At 32.4% G+C, this 18,726-nt stretch overlaps 2 long non-coding RNA genes across 2 annotated transcripts in view; both read left to right on the forward strand.

The window, feature by feature from the left end:
* Window positions 1–10,417, forward strand: part of LOC141376416 (uncharacterized) — a 74,338-nt gene extending 63,921 nt beyond the window's left edge. Inside the window, exons 4-5 of the long non-coding RNA XR_015501271.1 lie at window positions 7,321–7,455; window positions 10,225–10,417. This is a non-coding gene — a long non-coding RNA (uncharacterized LOC141376416). The remainder of the gene's footprint in view (window positions 1–7,320; window positions 7,456–10,224) is intronic.
* Window positions 10,418–13,958: 3,541 nt separating this feature from the next.
* On the forward strand, window positions 13,959–17,002 carry LOC141376420 (uncharacterized). Its single transcript, XR_015501309.1, has 2 exons — window positions 13,959–14,328; window positions 14,603–17,002. It is a non-coding gene; the product is annotated as an uncharacterized LOC141376420 (long non-coding RNA).
* Window positions 17,003–18,726: the final 1,724 nt, after the last annotated feature.

The following is an 18,726-nucleotide window of genomic DNA, read 5'->3' on the forward strand; positions in this document are numbered from 1 at the left end:
TAGTATTAGTATTTTTTTTTTTTTTTGTACAGTTAGTGTGATATTCAGAGAGGCAATTACAGATTAGGAAGTGAAGTGGAGACTAAATAGTTGAGTTTTTAGTCGTTTCTTGAAAGTAGCGAGTGACTCTGCTGTTCTGATGCAGTTAGGGAGTTCATTCCACCAACTGGGCAGATTGAGCGTGAGCGTTCGCGAAAGTGATTTCTTCCCCCTTTGGGATGGAACCACGAGGCGACATTCATTCACAGAACGCAAGTTTCTGGAGGGCACATAGATCTGCAGAAGCGAGAGCAGATAAGAAGGAGCAAGGCCAGAAGTCACTTTGTAGGCAAACATCAGAGCTTTGAATTTGATGCGAGCAGCAACTGGCAGCCAGTGCAAACGGAGTAGCAGCGGAGTGACATGTGCTCGTTTAGGTTCATTGAAGAGGCTTGATAGAGTTAGCTGGAAGCCCAGCTAGTAGAGAGTTACAGTAATCCAGTTTGGAGAGAACAAGAGCTTGAACAAGGAGTTGAGCTGCATGTTCAGATAAGAAGGGTCGGATCTTTCTGATGTTATAGAGTGTGAATCTGCACGATCGAGCAGTTCTAGAGATGTGGTCAGAGAAGTTTAGTTGGTCATCAATCGTTACTCCAAGGCTTTTCACCATTTTGGATGCAGTAATGGTTGCCCCGTCCATCTGGATTGAAAAGTTATGGTGTAGAGTCGAGTTGGCAGAAACTACAAGCATTTCCGTTTTTGCGAGGTTCAACTGAAGATGATGATCTTTCATCCAGTGTGAAATATCTAACAGGCAGGCTGAAATGCGAGCTGGAACCGAGGGATCATCAGGATGAAAAGAGAGGTATAGCTGGGTATCATCAGCATAGCAGTGGTAGGAGAATCCATGTCTCTGGATGACTGGTCCTAGAGATGATGTGTAGATGGAGAAGAGAAGTGGCCCAAGAACAGAGCCTTGAGGTACCCCAGTGTTTAGATGCTGTAGGTTGGACACCTCTCCCCTCCAAGACACCCTGAATGATCTGTCAGTGAGGTAAGATCTGAACCATTGTATAACAGTGCCCGCAACGCCCAGTGACTCGAGCGTAGATAGCAGGATCTGGTGGTTGACAGTGTCAAAAGCAGCTGACAAGTCCAGCAAAATTAGGACTGATGATTTAGAGTCTGCTTTAGCCAGTCTGAGATCCTCCACGACCGAGAGCAGGGCAGTCTCAGTTGAGTGGCCTTTCTTAAAGCCGGATTGCTTGTTGTCCATGAGATTGTTTTGAGTAAGAAAGTCCAGGACTTGATTGAACACTACTTTCTCCAGAATCTTGGCCATGAATGGAAGCAGGGATACTGGTCTGTAGTTTTCAAGTAGCGTATGGTCCAGGTTGGGTTTCTTTAGCAGTGGGGTTACCCTAGCCTGCTTAAATGAAGTGGGGAATAAACCAGAGTCAAGAGATGTGTTAATTATGTAAGTCAGTGTTGGTATGACTGCAGGAGAGATGGCTTGCAAGAGATGAGAGGGAATGGGATCGAGTGGACAGGTGGTTGCATGGCTAGATAGCACCAGTTTGGACACCTCAGACTCAGAGAGCTGAGAAAAAGAGGTGAGTGTGTGTGGTGTTGGTGGTGTACCTTGCGTGTTTGTTGTAGGTGCAGCAAATTGAGCACTGATTTTTGCAGTTTTGGTGCAAAAGAATGTAGCAAAGTCATCAGTAGTAAGTGTGGAGGATGCGGGTGGAGGAGGAGGAAAGAGGAGGGAGGAAAATGTTTTAAAAAGTAGGCGAGGATTAGTGGCATTGTTGATTTTCAGACGGTAATATGTCTGCTTTGCCGAAGTAACCTCAGCTGAGAAAGAGGACAGAAGAGTTTGGTATGTTAAGAGCTGTGCAGGATTTTTAGTTTTCCGCCAAATTCTTTCTGCAGCTCGAAGTTTTGAGCGATGCTCACGGAGAGCATCCGAGAGCCAGGGTGCAGGAGGACTGGCACGGGCTGGCCTGGATGCAAGAGGACATAATTGGTCTAGACATGATGCTAGTGTGGAGCAGAGTGTATCAGTGGCACTGTTCGAATCAAGTGCAGAGAGTTTGCAAGATGGAGGAAGAGAGTCTGAAACAATGGTGGATAGTCTATTGGGTGAGAGAGATCGTAGGTTTCTGCGAAAGGTAACCAGTGTTGGAGTGTGTGATTAATAAAGGACTAAGCCAATAAGAAAATGAATAAATATATAACTTAATGTACTGCCAGAAATGTACACTTTTTCACATTTGGCTTTAAACCTGACAGCCATAAAAGCTTATTTTAATTCTCCAGGAGCATTTTGACCCACCTTATGTTGAATTTTTTACAATTTTTTGTTCATTTTAATGGCATTTTTGACACAACTGTCCATAAATTTTTAACCAAATGAATTTGCATTGCTTTTCTAGTCATTTGTTATTGCAGGATTTTAAATTGATATATATATATATATATATATATATATATATATATATATATATATATATATATATATATATATATATATATATATATATATATATATATATTTTTTTTTTTTTTTTTTACCAATTTCTATCCAACTATGGAAAATATTCAGTATGAAAATGTGAATTATTTTATTTTAGATATTTGTATATCCTTATTGGTTGAGGAAAACTGGTCTAAAACTGACAAACTAATCTATAAATAAAAGGACAAAAGACCAAAAAGTAGTGATTTTTTTACTTCTGTGGTTTTATTTTAAGCGTTCTAACACTGTATAAACTCAGAACAAAAAAAATCAAAGTTTGTAAATAAAGACTTTGGATTATAATTTACAAACCAACAACAGCAAAACTTTTAGTCTTTCCTTTTGTCTTTAGTGTATTATATGTTCAGAAATAGTCTGTAAATAATATACACTGTAAAAATGATATGCCAAAAAGTCATGAAAATAAATGTTTTTATGTCGCTATAACCAGGGTGCGAATTATACATTGACGATCGGGGGATCAACTTTTTTGGTAATGTTAGTTTTTGTAATAGACGCTTCAGTGAATCCAGTGTATGTATTTGTTTTAATTACATCTAATTTATTCATAAATGAATTTGAATTTTCAGTGTTTTGTGGAATATTTTGTGTATTCTGACCTACAGTATTTGATTAGCTACTTCTGAGCTTACTGCAGGTCAATCTATGCATCTAATTTGACTTTACTTTTAGGCTATGTGTAGAAACAAACAGCTAATTCATGAGAAAATAGTCTTGTGAATAGTTAAGTTGTCTATCGGTGTTCTAGATCTGCCGAGTTTAGACCGTTGTTTTTTCTGGCATAGACTGCTTGGCGCGATTATGCATTCACGGTGATGTAAACCATTGTAGGGGTGGTCAAATGTATATTAATTCTATTAATTATTATTTTTTATTAAATAATTACTAACATTATTTAAAATGTAAAGCAGAGCAAATTGTTTCTCAGTATTAAAGAGCTGAGCCCCTATGTTGTTTTAATGTCCTTCAGGGGGAATCAAGTGCTGATTAGGGGGGAGGGGGGTCAATCCCCCCCCAAACTTCTCTGTAATTTGCACCCAGATTACAACTTTTTGTATTAAGTTAATTTAAGATTTAACAATGGTTTTAAGTTATACAAAGTTTGACTTTATATTTTTTATTTCATTCATATAAATTAAGAATACTATAAATTTAATTTGGATTTAATAAAAACATTTAAGCTGTAAAATATATATTTTTTTCAGTGTGTTTTACATGCAGCCAGTTACTGTAAGAAATCCCACAGCGCCACCTAGTGGGCTTCAAAAGGAAAACTCGCTCCAGTATATGTCGAATCAGTGCTGAAGTGCCCCATCTAGTGGATTGAATCCTCACACACTGTTTTGTCGATGTCATTTTATATACAGTTGAAGTCAGAATTATTAGCCCCTGTTTATAGATTACCCTCCCCCCCAATTTCCGTTTAAAGGAGAGCAGATTTTTTCAACACATTTCTAAACATATTATTTTTCACAACTCATTTCTAATAACTGATTTATTTTATGTTTGTCATGATGACAGTAAATAATATTTTACTAGATATTTTAAGACACTATACAGCTTAAAGTGACATTTAAAGGCTTAACTAGGTTAATTAGTTTAACTAGGCAGGTTAGTGTAATTAGGAAAGTTATTGTATAGCGATGGTTTGTTCTGTATATCTTAAAGGGGCTAATATTTTTTACCTTAAAATGTTTTTTAAAAATTAAAAACTGCTTTTATCCAGCTGAAATAAAACAAATAAGACTTTCTGCAGAAGAAAAAATATTATCAGACATGCTGTGAAAATTCCCTTGCTCATTTGGGAAATATTAAAAAAAGAAAAAAAATCAAAGGGGGTTTAATAATTTTGATTTCAACTTTATTGACACAGTCCTAATCTTCTTGCTCCCCAAACACTCTGCATTTCTTTCCATGAGTATTAAATCAATTTATCAGAGAACAGCTACTCTAAAATAACACAACCTTTTTTCACACTGGGTGCCCAGCAAAAATACTTTTCAGGTAAAAATGAACAGTGAGCCCAGCTGGTGTATTTAATCTGCTGTGTGTTTTATTGCTGCTTGTGGCTGTAGACTCCACACAGAAGTAAAGCGCCAGAAGCAAGGAGATAATGGCTGGATGACTTTAAACTAAATCACAAAATCATAACACAGGACAGAATGAATCCCCACATGCCTGTTCGCTTGAACAAACAGCTTTGTCATTTTGCTGACATTTTTTTATATACTTTAATTGTACTTTGGCTGAAGGTGGGACACTGTTTTTTGTATATACACTTATTGTTTTTTTTTTTTTTGTAAACGGTTTAACGTAAGGAAATACGTTAAATACGTCCAAAATACTCAATCTTTTGTCGTGCTTGTGGATTTCAATTACAATACATTGAGAGAAAAAATATTCATTGGATTTACTAAATTTCTTTAAGGTAAGTGGTTGCAAACAGTGTATATGGGCTGAATTTAAACAAACCAGATAAGTTGAACATTACTAAGTTAAATATGGTTACATTCAACCCATATATATTGTTTGCAACCACTAAACTTAATAAATATATATAAATCAAATGAATAATTCCTTTCAGTAAATATATGTTAAATATATTTTAACATATTTTAAAGGTAATTTTTTCGAAATAATATTTTTCAGCACCACTTCCATACAACAAACTTTACAGATTTATTGATATCTTTATAATTATTTGCCTGATTATATAAAACATTTAATTCTATACCTCCAAAAATAACTTTTTTGCAGTATTTTCTGATTTATGGAGTGATTAAGATTTGCTAAAATCTTATAACACTTATATGAAACACTTACAGTGGGTACGGAAAGTATTCAGACCCCTTAAATTTTTCACTCTTTGCTATATTTACTCTTGGCTCTATTAGAAGCAGGGTGCCTCTACTAAATAATGAGCAAAGGGTCTGAATACCAAGGACTATATGATATTTCAGTTTTTCTTTTTTAATAAATCTGCAAAATTGGCAACAATTCTCTGTTTTTCTGACAATATGCGGTGATGTGTGTACACTAATGAGGAAAAAATGAGCTTAAATAATTTCAGCAAATGGCCGCAATATAACAGAGGGAAATTGTTAAGAGGGTTTGAATGCTTTCCATACCCACTGTATATCAGGATCTTTAACTTAAATACATGTGATGTATTGTAATAATAATTTACATGGTTTAATGTTAAAAGCAATTTTTATTTTAATATATATATATATATTTTTTTTTTATAGTCTACCAAAGTCTACGATTCTTATACACAAACGTTGCTATATTATTAAAAGTGAAATAAAAATATTTTTCAGAAAATATATTGGTTGTAAAAAGTTGGTGGTAAAAAAAAAAGTCTATAATATATTTATGTTCCAGTTTGGGTTAAAACAAATTTTATTTTAAATAAAACATGCTAATTTGCATACATTTTCCAAAGCAGAAATCTCAGCATTCAGTGTTGAAAGTAGCATAAAATGCTGGTAAAATCAGGTAAACAAGTATTTGGGACCTCTCTACAAAAAAAATGTAAAGTGTGTTGAAGTGGTATCTATCTATCTATCTATCTATCTATCTATCTATCTATCTATCTATCTATCTATCTATCTATCTATCTATCTATCTATCTATCTATCTATCCATCTATCCATCTATCCATCCATCCATCCATCCATCCATCACCATTAAAATAACCCATTCATCTGTGTTGTGATTTTTTTATTTGTTTATATTAATTTATTCTTAATTTAACTATTTTATTTAATCATATGATGATTTGTCGTTTATATAATTATCATTTTACTGATCCTTAGTTAATGATTGGATTATTATTATTGGTTATTATTTGTCAATAATATTATTTGTATTATTACTATTTTCCTGTAATTATAATCTTATGGCTGTGTGGATTCAAGCGACACTTGTTTTCATGAGTAGGAGATACGAGAATGTCTCCATTTCAAAGTCTGTATGGTCACTGGACAATGCTGGGAAGCAGCTGTTGCGTGTAGTATAATAACACTTGGATCTATCCTGGTCAGATGAAGTCTGAGCATTCAAGCACACACAACTATTCAATAAACTCTCCTCTTTCTTTATCATTATAGTTCGTCTCCTGCTTCTGCTCCTCTCTGGCTTTCTCAGTCAACTTCTATACTGATAGGAGATTGTTAATTCAGTTGAATACTGGTTAGAAAGTTTGGGTATTAGGGGGCTCCGCCAGCTTGTTGTCTGGACACCCTGAGGAACAGACATTTTCCGGCATCCGGGTCTAGATCTTACTGTATGTATCTGACATGGAGAGTGTGTTCTAACACATCCATCATCCAGCTTTGGAGAAAAATTAAGAGATCACTTGTTGGTCTCTCAGTTTAAATTTTCTTCGTTCTTCTACACCAAATAAACAGCTTGCTGTCAATGTTTTCAGCAGTGACCCACTAGGGGGCCTCAGGAAACTTATGCATGATCTCAATGAAATATACACAATGTATAAAGCATTAACAAACAACTAAAATGCAGCATCTTAAGTGACGTCAAATTAGAAACATCAGCAGCTTCTCAAGCAAAAGAACAATGGCCTGACTTTTTAATCTAATGAATGGGGGATGGCAAAATGACAAGCTTGCCGTCTCCTAATTGTATAGGTCTCTGTTCACAACCAAGACAAACAAGCAGCTACACAACTCATGCTCTGTGTAATTACAAGCTTGGGTTTAAAGATTAATGAAACAAGACCTTGAAAATGCGTGAACATGTAGAACTAAAAATGTGTCTGTTCTCCATTGTTTTCTTTGCAGGCGTGTGAAACGTACGCCTGCAGCGCACAGCTGAGGATCAGATGGAGGAAAGGGCTCCTGCTGGCACAGCTGATATGGCCATTATCTGGATGTGGCTGAAGTGTCTGTCTGGGTCACACTTTGAAAAAGGACACAGTAAGAAAAACAACAGAACAAGACAAAGCAAAGTTTAGCTCACAGCCTCTCTGTGTTTATAACGATCCACAGTATTCAAAGCAACTTACATCAGATGTGTTAAAATACTTGTTTAACTCAGTGTAATAGTCAGTGACAATAGGCAATGTAGGTTTATTACGTCAAAAAGTGTAAACACGACATCGTTATTGGCTTAAAAAGTCTTTCATAGATGATTTTAATTTGTGTTTACTATTGAATGAAAGATTGTTGCAATAATTTGTCATGTTTTTCATTTGGATTAATTATGATGACTCGAGAAGCCTAGTCACTTAATTTTGACTTCAGTTAGATTTTGACTATCAAAAAACTATGTTTGTTGTTTGTCCGAGCCACTTATTTATGAGTTAAAACAACAGAATTCTTGAGGGTTTTTGTGATAACTTAATTGTTCTATACTCAATCTACTTAAATTTGTTACATTCCTTCATGTTTTCCCAACACAGATCAATTGTCCGGAACCCATTATTTTTTACTTGCGGTCTGCCACAATCGCACAAGGCAATACCAATGTATTTTGTTGCATTTAAACAAAACAGATTTATTAAACAGATATATTTATTAGAATAATATTTTAGAAATTGAAAGATAATACAATTAAATTCAACCAAAATATTGGAATAAAAAAACATTTCAACCTACAAAATTTTTCAATTATTTTGCTCCTCTTTTTTTCCCTCTTTTTGTAAATTTGTGTTTAATATTTTTCTACAACATATAAATTTGGGTGTACTAGTTTTTTGGCTGTTTTCGTGAGTTAGTTTATTTGTTAGATTAGCTCAGCAGATTTGGCTTCAGTACTGATCTAATGTATATGGACAAATATAATATTGTATAGCTTCCTATTAAATATATTAATTTAAAACATAGATTTGTATATATATGTATATACAGTTGAAGTCAGAATTATTAGCCTCCCTTTGATTTTTTTTTCTTTTTAAAATATTTCCCAAATTATATTTAGCAGAGCAAGGAAATTTTCACAGTATGTCTTATTTTTTAGTCTTATTTTGGTCTTATTTTGGCTATTTTACTACTTTTAGCTATTTTTTTGATAGTCTACAGAACAAATCATCGTTATACAATAACTTGCCTAGAAAGCCGAGTTAAGTTAAGTCTTAAAATGTCATTTTAAGCTGTATGGAATTGTTTTGAAAAATACCTAGTGAAATATTATTTACTGCCATCATGGCAAATATAAAATAAATCAGCTATTAGAAATAAATTATTAAAACTATAATGTTTAGAAATGTGTTGAAAACATCTGCTCTCAGTTAAACAGAAATTGGGGGGAGGAAACAGGGGTAATTTAATTTAATTCTCTCTCTCTCTCTCTCTTTCTCTCTCTCTCTCTCTCTCTCTCTCTCTCTCTCTCTCTATATATATATATATATATATATATATATATATATATATATAGTCAGAAGTCAGAATTATTATATGCAAATGTGGCATAGAAAGAAATAAAAACAATTACACGGTTCCTCATGATAATAACAGAACAATAAAAATCCATTTACGTTATCTTCCATTCATACAAAATCTCTTTACAAAAGTAAGGGGGAGTAGACATAATATGTATAAATAGGCATGAAACTTAAGGAGTTATTACAGAAACACAATAGGTTGAATAGAAGTTACAGTCAATGAATTTGGATTAAAAGCTACCAAATATATATTTTTGATCATTTATGTAAATGTCTCCACAATAAATATTAACAATGTTAAACTTGTCATTTTTTGTCAAAAAGAAATATTATGTTGGAAAAAAGTGTATACAACTAGAGTTTTCTTTTTATTTATTTTTTGACACAATAAAGCAACTGGGCCATTAGAAATAATCATTAGTGTTTAGTCTTGTATAAGTCTAAAATGTCATTCATAATGGTCTTAAAAGGGTCTTTAAAAGTCTTAAATTTGACTTGATGAAACCTGCAGAAACCCTGTAAATGGTTTGTTGCAATCGGTTTCCTCAAACGGTTTGAGTTATCTCCACTTAATGGTTTTTACAGTGTATATATCAAGCAAGCCTCAAAAGGATAGTTTTCCCTAAAAAGAAAATTCTGTCATCATTTCTTCACATCTCCACTTATTTAAAACCTATTTGGGTTTCATTTTTCTGTTGAACACAAAAGAACACACTTTGAAGAATGTTGGGAACTGGGAGCCATTTACTTCCGTAGTATTTTTTTCCCTTACTAAGTCAATGCTTCCAACATTGTTTAAAATATTTTCAACAGAATCAAGAAACTCATATAAGTTTGGAAACACTTGAGGGGGAGTAAATAGTAAGTAAACTTTTATTTTGGGTGTATTATCCTTTTAACAAGACAATTGGAGTTCACATAATGCAATTCTAAAAAAAAGTCTAAATTGGGAGATATAACCTTCCTATCACAAGAAAAAAAAAGTCAAAATTGTGAAGTATTAAGCTAAAATTACTGTATTTATATTAAATTTAGTGGTCAAAAACAGGCTTCAATAAAATTACACACATTACAATAAATTACTGAAATATGACAGTTCACACGTGAAAACTTTACAATTCATTACATTTACTGCTGACATTAAATTAGTGAGAAAGCAGAAGTTGTCTAAGCTGAAAAGAGACCACAGGGAGCAGAATGAAGTGTTAATTAAAACGTAAAAGTCAATTTGAGCTGTGTTTTTTGTCCCTTTCTCCTTCACAGACCGCTGTGTTAGCATTTATGATGTGTGTTGTGTTTACAGGAGCGCCAGCTGTCGTCCTGTTTCTCTGATTTATTCACTCGCTCTATGTTTCTCATCTCTCATCTCCACCTGATCATGTTCAAACAAGGTTTTATCCTTTGTTCTCTGGCACCACAAGACTTCATGCGTCATGATCGATCACATTGCTATCTGATTGGGTGTGTACATTAATACACTTGGCCAAATCAATTTTTAATGAGTGTCCGTGTTTGATGTTGCACATAAACTGCAAAAAAAGTCTATAAATTAGCAGTTTTCTGTATTTTCCTTTATTTTTTCCAGGTTCATGTTTTTTCATTTCATTTATGATTTTCCATTGCATTATGGGACTTTGATCCAATTTGAAAAATTGTTTTAACATTTTTAATAGTTTGAAGTGATACATCATCTGGGGTTTGTGTTTTAAATGATGGTACAAAAACCTAACCAGCAAAAAAAAAAAAAAAAAATGTGTTTCTTAGATTTTTTTTGTTTTGTTTCTAGTTCAAATATCTAAATATTTTTAAATTAAGAAGCATTTTTTAGACAACCAAAAAATATGGTCTTGTTTAAAGACATAATATAGCAAAATTAAGTGAGTTTTTCCTTATCGTATAGAAAAGCAAGATTATTTTGCTGACCCCATTGGCAGATTATTTTGCTTGTTTTAATTTTGACATATTATTTCTTAAAACAAGACAGTATTATTTGCTTTTCTAGCTTCTTGATTTAAGAATATTTAGATATTTCGACTAGAAACAAGACAAAATAAATAGTAAAATTATTTTTTTTAAATCACTTTTTTGCAGTGTGGTAATAAACGGCCATTAATTATTCTGTTGTTTTACAGACTTATTTCTTTTTATATTATTCCATAAATAATACACTACCTGACAAAAGTCTTGTCGCCTGTAAGTTTTAGGGACAACAAATATTAACTTGGCTTCTAGTTGATCATTTGGTATCAGAAGTGGCTTATAAAAGGCAAAGACCTCTAGATTACATTTATTTGACCAAAAAAAATATATATATGATCATGCCTTGATTTTTAATTGCTTAATTAGGACAGTAAGGTCTGACTTTGCTTAGACAAAAGTCTTGTCACTATAAACAGAAATAATGTACAGTACAGAATATAAAGTCATGGTGCAGTGAGGAAAGAATAAAAAATGAATATTGCGTATGACTCCCATGAGCTTGAAGGACTGCGTCCATACATTTCTGCAATGACTCAAATAACTTATTAATAAAGTCATCTGGAATGGCAAAGAAAATGTTCTTGCAAGACTCCCAGAGTTCATCAGGATTCTTTGGACTCATCTTCAGTGCCTCCTTCTTCATCTTACCCCAGACATGCTCAACAATGTTTATTCTGGTGACTGGGCTGGCCAATCCTGGAACATCTTGACCTTCTTTGCTTTCAGGAACTTTGATGTGGAGGCTGAAGCATGAGAAGGAGCGCTATCCTGCTGAAGAATTTGCCCTCTCCTGTAGTTTGTAATGTAATGGGCAGCACAAATGTCTTGATACCTCAGGCTGTTGATGTTGCCATTCACTCTGCAGATCTCTCGCATGCCCCATACTGAATGTAGGCCCAAACCATGACTTTTCCTTCACCAAATTTGACTGATTTCTTTGAGAATCTTGGGTCCATGCAGGTTCCAATAGATTTTCTGCTGTATTTGTGATGATTGAGATGCAGTTTAACAGATGATTCATCTAAAAAAAATCTACCTTCTGCCACTTTTCCAAAATGATCAACTTATTATTTGTTGCTCTTACAACTGGGATTGACGACAAGAATTTGTAGAACTCTAACTCTAGAGTTAAATGTTTTAAATCAATAGTCGACAGACCAGAGATAAAGCTTTAATAATGAAATTCACAACCATAAATTAACACCTGTGAATCACAAAATAAGAAAACTGTTAATTAACATATTTTTTGCAGAGTACAGAGTATACACAGCAGGTGGCTTTAACCGCTTTGACGATTACAAAATAAAATGCAGCATCTGCTTCATGGCACATTTTATTTAGGGTGCCCAAACATACTTTTATTTTCTCTATGTTACCGCCTGCGCTGGGCTTTGAATGATCACATTACTGTCGAACGCAACATTTAGACACTTTTTGTGGCATACATAACTTTTTTTTAATCTTCCCTCAGTCCAGTGAGGGACGGAAGGACAATGACACTCACTGTTAAAGTGACTTTGGTTGTCAGAGTTAATGATGAATTTCTCACCGGGACATTGTTCTGTCTTTGCATATTCACAGTAATGAGGTAAATGTGTGGCTAACTGTGAGATCTCATTAACTTCACTTGTGAGATTCTTCATCATTAGCAGGTAACAGTTCTGGCGTCTCGGTGGATCATATTTGTCGGGTTTAAGCAACACCACACAAAGCGAGACTATTTAACGTGATTCTTATGAAGTTTTGACAGCTCATGACTGTCTTCCGCGTGGAAGAATAATTATAATGGTTTTGATCAGTGTCTTTGTTCCCTTAGGTCAGAAAACAGTTTTTTTTTTGTTTGTTTGTTTGTTTGTTTGTTTGTTTGTTTGTTTAGAACATACACTAATAACATACACTTAGTTGAACAAAATTCATGTAAATGTAACATTTAAATTATAATAAATTTTAAGTGTAATTTTAATCCAATTAACACTCACTGGCCACTTTATTAGGTACACCTTACTAGTACCGAGTTGGACCCCAATTGGCCTTCAGTAGTGGCTTAATCCTTCGTGGCGTAGATTCAACAAGCTGGAAATATTCCTCAGAGATTTTGCTTCATATTGACAGGATAGCATCACACAATTGCTGCAAATTTGTTGGCTGTCACAAAGGTGCTCTATTGGATTAAGATCTGGTGACTGTGAAGGCCATTTGATACATACATATACATATATATATATATATATATATATATATATATATATATATATATATATATATAAAGTATATATATATATATATATATATATATATATATATATATATATACAGTATATATATATATATATATATATATATATATATATATATATATATATGTATATATATATACATATACATATATATACATATACATATATACATATACATATGTATATATATACATATATATATATATATATATATATATATATATATATATATATATATATATATACATATATACATATACATATATATATATACATATATATATTTACAAATATATAATATATATTTAAAGACCTTGCTTAGAGAGGATATGTTATATATAGAGGATATATATATATATATATATATATATATATATATATATATATATATATATATATATATATATATATATATATATATATATATATATATATATATATATATATATATAGTATTTAAAGACCTTGCTTATAGAGGATATGCTATTCAAAGAACATTTCAAGCTTTCAACATGGCACTGAATTAACTACTGTTCTGCATGTCTGTATGATGTACAGGTGATTTCCAGAGAGCTGAACACACACGTCTGACACTTTCATGTGCTGCTAATAGACATCTGGGTTTACTGGGTTCACTGAATATTGAGTCAAAATCAGATCAGTGAGGTGGAAAAGCAATATGGCTTCTGCAAATTGATTTGGTTCTCAATTAATCATAAGAGCTAATGGAGCTATAACTCCGTGAGGACACAAATTTTATAAATTACAGTCCTTTATATGTACAGTAGCTGGTAAATGCATTTTAATGAAGATTTCCTACAATAAAGCATTACTGATAGCTAAAACAGGGGATTTAAAAAAATGTTATTTATAAATTTAAGGCACAGGTTTTACACAAATTAAGCCTTAATAGGCAAACAATTGAAGCAAGTGAATTTAAAGCGAGTATATCCACTGGTTCAAATAATAATTGAATATAACATTTAAGGGATTTTATCCAACATTTAAGTGACTTCCTCCAATATTTTGGGGACTTTAAGCATTCAGGTGGCTTTATCAGTCATATATGTGACTTTATCCAACATTTAAGTTACTTTATTTAAAATTTAGCTGACTTTATCCAACATTTAAGGGATTCTGTCCAACATATACATCCTTTCGTCCAACATGTAATTTAATCTAACATTTAGGTGTCTTTATACAACATTTAGGTGACTTTATCTAGCATGTAGGTGACTTTATCTAACATTTAAGTGATTTTATCCAACATTTATTTGTCTTTATCCAACATTTAGATGTCTTTATCCAACAGTTAAGTGACTTTATCCAACATTTAGGTGATTTTATTCAATATAGGTGTCTTTATCCAACATTTAGGTGTCTTTCTCCAACATTTTTTAAGTGATTTTATCCAACATTTAAGTGACTTTAATCTATATTTAGGTGATTTTATTTAACATTTAGGTGTCTTTATACAACATTTAGGTGACTTTATCTAGCATGTAGGTGACATTATCTAACATTTAAGTGATTTTATCCAACATTTAGTTGACTTTATCCAGCATGTATGTGATTTTATCCAACATTTATGTCACATTATCCCAGATTTAAGTGACTTCAATCAACATTTATGTGAATTTATTTCGCATTTAAGTGATTCTATCCAACATGTAAGTCATTTTATCCAACATGTAGGTGCATTTATCCAACATTTCAGTCACTTCATCCAACATTCATTCATTCATTTTCTTTTCAGCTTAGTCCCTTTATTAATCCGGGTTCGCCAGAGCGGAATGAACCACCAACTTATCCAGCACATGTTTTACGCAGCAGATGCCCTTCCAGCTGCAACCAATCTCAATTAAGCCTTAGTAGGCAAACAATTGAAGCAAGTGTATTTAAAGCGAGCATATCCAGTGGTTCAAATAATAATTTAATTTAACGTTTAAGTGATTTTATCCTAAATTTAAATGACTTTTCCCATCATTTAAGTGACTTTATCAACCGGTATCAATCAGTTTACTTTATCCAACATTTAAGTGGCATTTTCTAACATTTAGGTGACTTTATCCATCGTTTAAGTTACTTAATCCAACCTTTAGGGGACTTTATCCAACTTTATCGAGCATGTAGAGGACTTTATCCAATTGTAAAGTGACTTTATCTAGCATGTAAGTGAGTTTATCCATCATTTAAGTGGATTTGTCCAACAATTAAATGACTTTATCTATCATTTAAAATACTTCATTCAACATTTAGCCGACTTTGTCCAACATTTAAGTGATTTTATCCAGCATTTAAGTGATTCTATCCAACATGTAAGTCATTTTATCCAATAGGGAGGTGCCTTTATCCAACATTTAAGTCACTTTATCCAATATTTCAGTCGCTCTATCCAACATTTCACTCGCTTTATCTAACATTTAAGTCACTTTAGTCAACATTTAAGTCACTTTGTCCAACATTTCACTCGCTTTATCTAACATTGAAGTCACTTTAGTCAACATTTAAGTTACTTTATCCAACATTTCAATCGCTTTATCTAACATTTAAGTCACTTAAGTAAATATTTAAGTCACTTTATCCAACATTTAGTTCGCTTGATCCAATATTTAAGTCACTTTATCCAATATTTCCTTCACTTGATCCAATATTTAAGTCACTTTATCCAACATTCAAGTCACTTTATCTAACATTTCAGTCGCTTTATCCAACATTTCAGTCACTTTATCCAACATTTCAGTCACTTTATTTAACATTTAAGTGATTTTATCCTAAATTTAAGTAACTTTAATTAAAATTTAAGTAACCTTATCCAACAATTAAATGACTTTAAGTATCAAACACGTACTAGGTGACTTTATTCAACATTTAACCTACATAAATTATTATACATTATCTACATAAAATTGACTGAACTTTTCTTATAGCAACTAAACTAGACCACCAATGGAGTAGCATTTTGCAAGTTGCAAAAGTGCTTTACAGAACTTTCTCCAAGCTCATGGTCCATTGAGAAGCTAAATGATCTGTTTACCCAAAACCCTTCATGCAGAAATTCAAACGAACCCCATTGAACAAACAGTGAGATTAGAGGACTGTCTAGACTGCTCAAATTGTACTCTCTAACATTCGAATGAGAGATTTCAGCCCAAATGCTAGTTCTGGTTCAAATATTATTTTTGTTTTTGTTTTTTGTTTTAGGGTAAATTTTAATAGTAATTGATGCAATAATGTAATTATAAGCTTTTCAAACCCTGTTTAATGACTAAACTATATCCCAGCATTAACACCTAATAATAAGATAGTGTTTAAGTGTGGATAACTCAAGTGAAGAGACTCTTTCCATGATTTCTGCATGGCTGCTTCCTGCATCACTTAAGACTAAGAAGAAGAGATGGGCTCCCCCAATTTGCATTTCTCATCAGGGTCAGAAGCGCTTTAACATGCAGTGAATCTCTGATGTTGCTTTTGGTTTATAATAAAATGCATGAAACAGCAGTGAAGATATTGAATACTAAAACATCATTACAGTCACATTAGCCAGTGCCACTAGAGAGTCTCTGCTGATGAGAAATAACACTGCAGGATGGAAATTATAATAATGGATTAAGAAGAGGTGCTGACAGTGTACCCTCTCCTCTGTCCCATCCTGAAGGTCGTTGCTGCCCTCAGACTCGTTTTGATATGCAACATCAGTTTTTATGTGCCGTTTAGAAAATGTGACAGACTGTGTACATGTGATTGATGTGTACAGCTTTAAAACCCAGCAGTTTGCATAAATGTTTCTGTTTATTAAACAGTTTTATTTTCTCAGGTGCCTAGGAAGTCTGATGGCTACCTAAAAAAGCTTTCAAATACGTTGATACATCATAAAGGTGAAAGAAAAGTGTCAACTTTTCATTTTTGAGCTCCAATGCTATCGATTACACATAGAATTTCTCTATTAACATTCCTGATAGTATTTTGGTTCCCAACATATAACACTGCTGTTGCAGAAAAAAAACATCTTATCAGAATCTTACCAATAAAAATTAAGTGATGTTTAAGTGATTTTATCCAACATTTAAGTCACTTTATCCAACATTTAGGGGATTTCATCCAACATTTAACAGACTTTATCTAACATTTAAGTGATTTTATCCAACATTTAGGTGACTTTATCCATCAATTACATGTATTTATGCAACATTTAAGTCATTTTATCCTACATTTATGTCACATTATCCAACATTTAAGTGACTTTATCCAACATTTAAGTAATTTTATCCATCATTTAAGGCGCTGTATGCAACATTTATGTGTTTTTATTCAACTTTTAAGTGACTTTATCCATTATTTAGGTGAGTTTATCCAACATTTAGGTGAATTTATCCATCATTTACATGGCTTTATCCAACTTTTAGGTAACTTTATCCAACATTTAAGTAGTTTTAACCAACTTTCAAGTGACTTTGTTTAACATTTACAGTAGGTGACTGAATATCTATCATTTAAGTTACTTTGTTCAACATTTAACAAATTTTAACAAACATTTAGGTGACTTTAACCATCATTTAATTGACTTTATCCAACATTTAATTGACTTTATCCAACATTTAAGTCATTTTATCTAACATTTAAGGGAGTTTAGCTAAAATTTGAGTGATTTTACCTAACATTTAGTTGACTTCATCTGACATTTAGGTGACTTTATCCAAATTTTAAGTAATTTTATTCAATATTTAAGTCACTTTATCCAACATTCATAGTATTTTGGTTCCTAACATATAACACTGCTGTTGCAGAAAAAAAAAACACAGCAGCTGTGGTTGCCATATATATGTGTATACATATGTCACTATAAATTTGTATTGTATTTCATCAATTTATAGTGATGTTAATGCTCCAGTGTTTTGAAGTACACTGAAAAAAAAATTCAAAAATGATTCCTTGTATTTATTAATTGTTTTTTATAGTTAAGTGGTTGTAAACAATTTTTTGGGCTAAATTTAAACAAACAAATTAAGTTGAACGTTCCTAAATTTAATTTGTTTGTTTAAATTCAACACATTTAAATTGTTTGCAACAATTTTGCAAACATCAATTTTTAAAGTGTATTTTAATCATTTAATTCTAATGATTTAGTGGAACAATCTTCATAATGATGCAAAAAGTATGTAGAAACCTATTTATTTACAGATCATTTTGGTGACAGTCGAACTGCTAAACATTTGCACTGATTGATTATTAAATATTTATATAACAAAGATTAAAAACTGTAAATTCTAATAACATAGCCTACCTGATTCCTCAGAATATATTTTTTTTAGTGTCCAACAGTAGAAGGAAATTCATAAAACGTTTACAACCACTCGAGTGTGAATAATATGAGAGGAAACTTTCATTTTGGGGTGAATTTGTTATTACTAGTAACAAATATATTTGAAATCTAGTCCCTTTAATGCCAATTATTTATGTAAACTATATATTGTTATTTTATGTTTAAAAATTAATATACTGGATATATGGCCATACAGTATACCATAGTAAATCCAATATATTTGAGCACACTTTTTGATGCTTGTTCAAACTACTATTTGAAATGA

Source organism: Danio rerio, chromosome 10 (genome assembly GCF_052040795.2).
Source record: "Danio rerio strain M-AB ecotype USA chromosome 10, GRCz13ab, whole genome shotgun sequence".
NCBI classification, from domain to species: domain Eukaryota; kingdom Metazoa; phylum Chordata; class Actinopteri; order Cypriniformes; family Danionidae; genus Danio; species Danio rerio.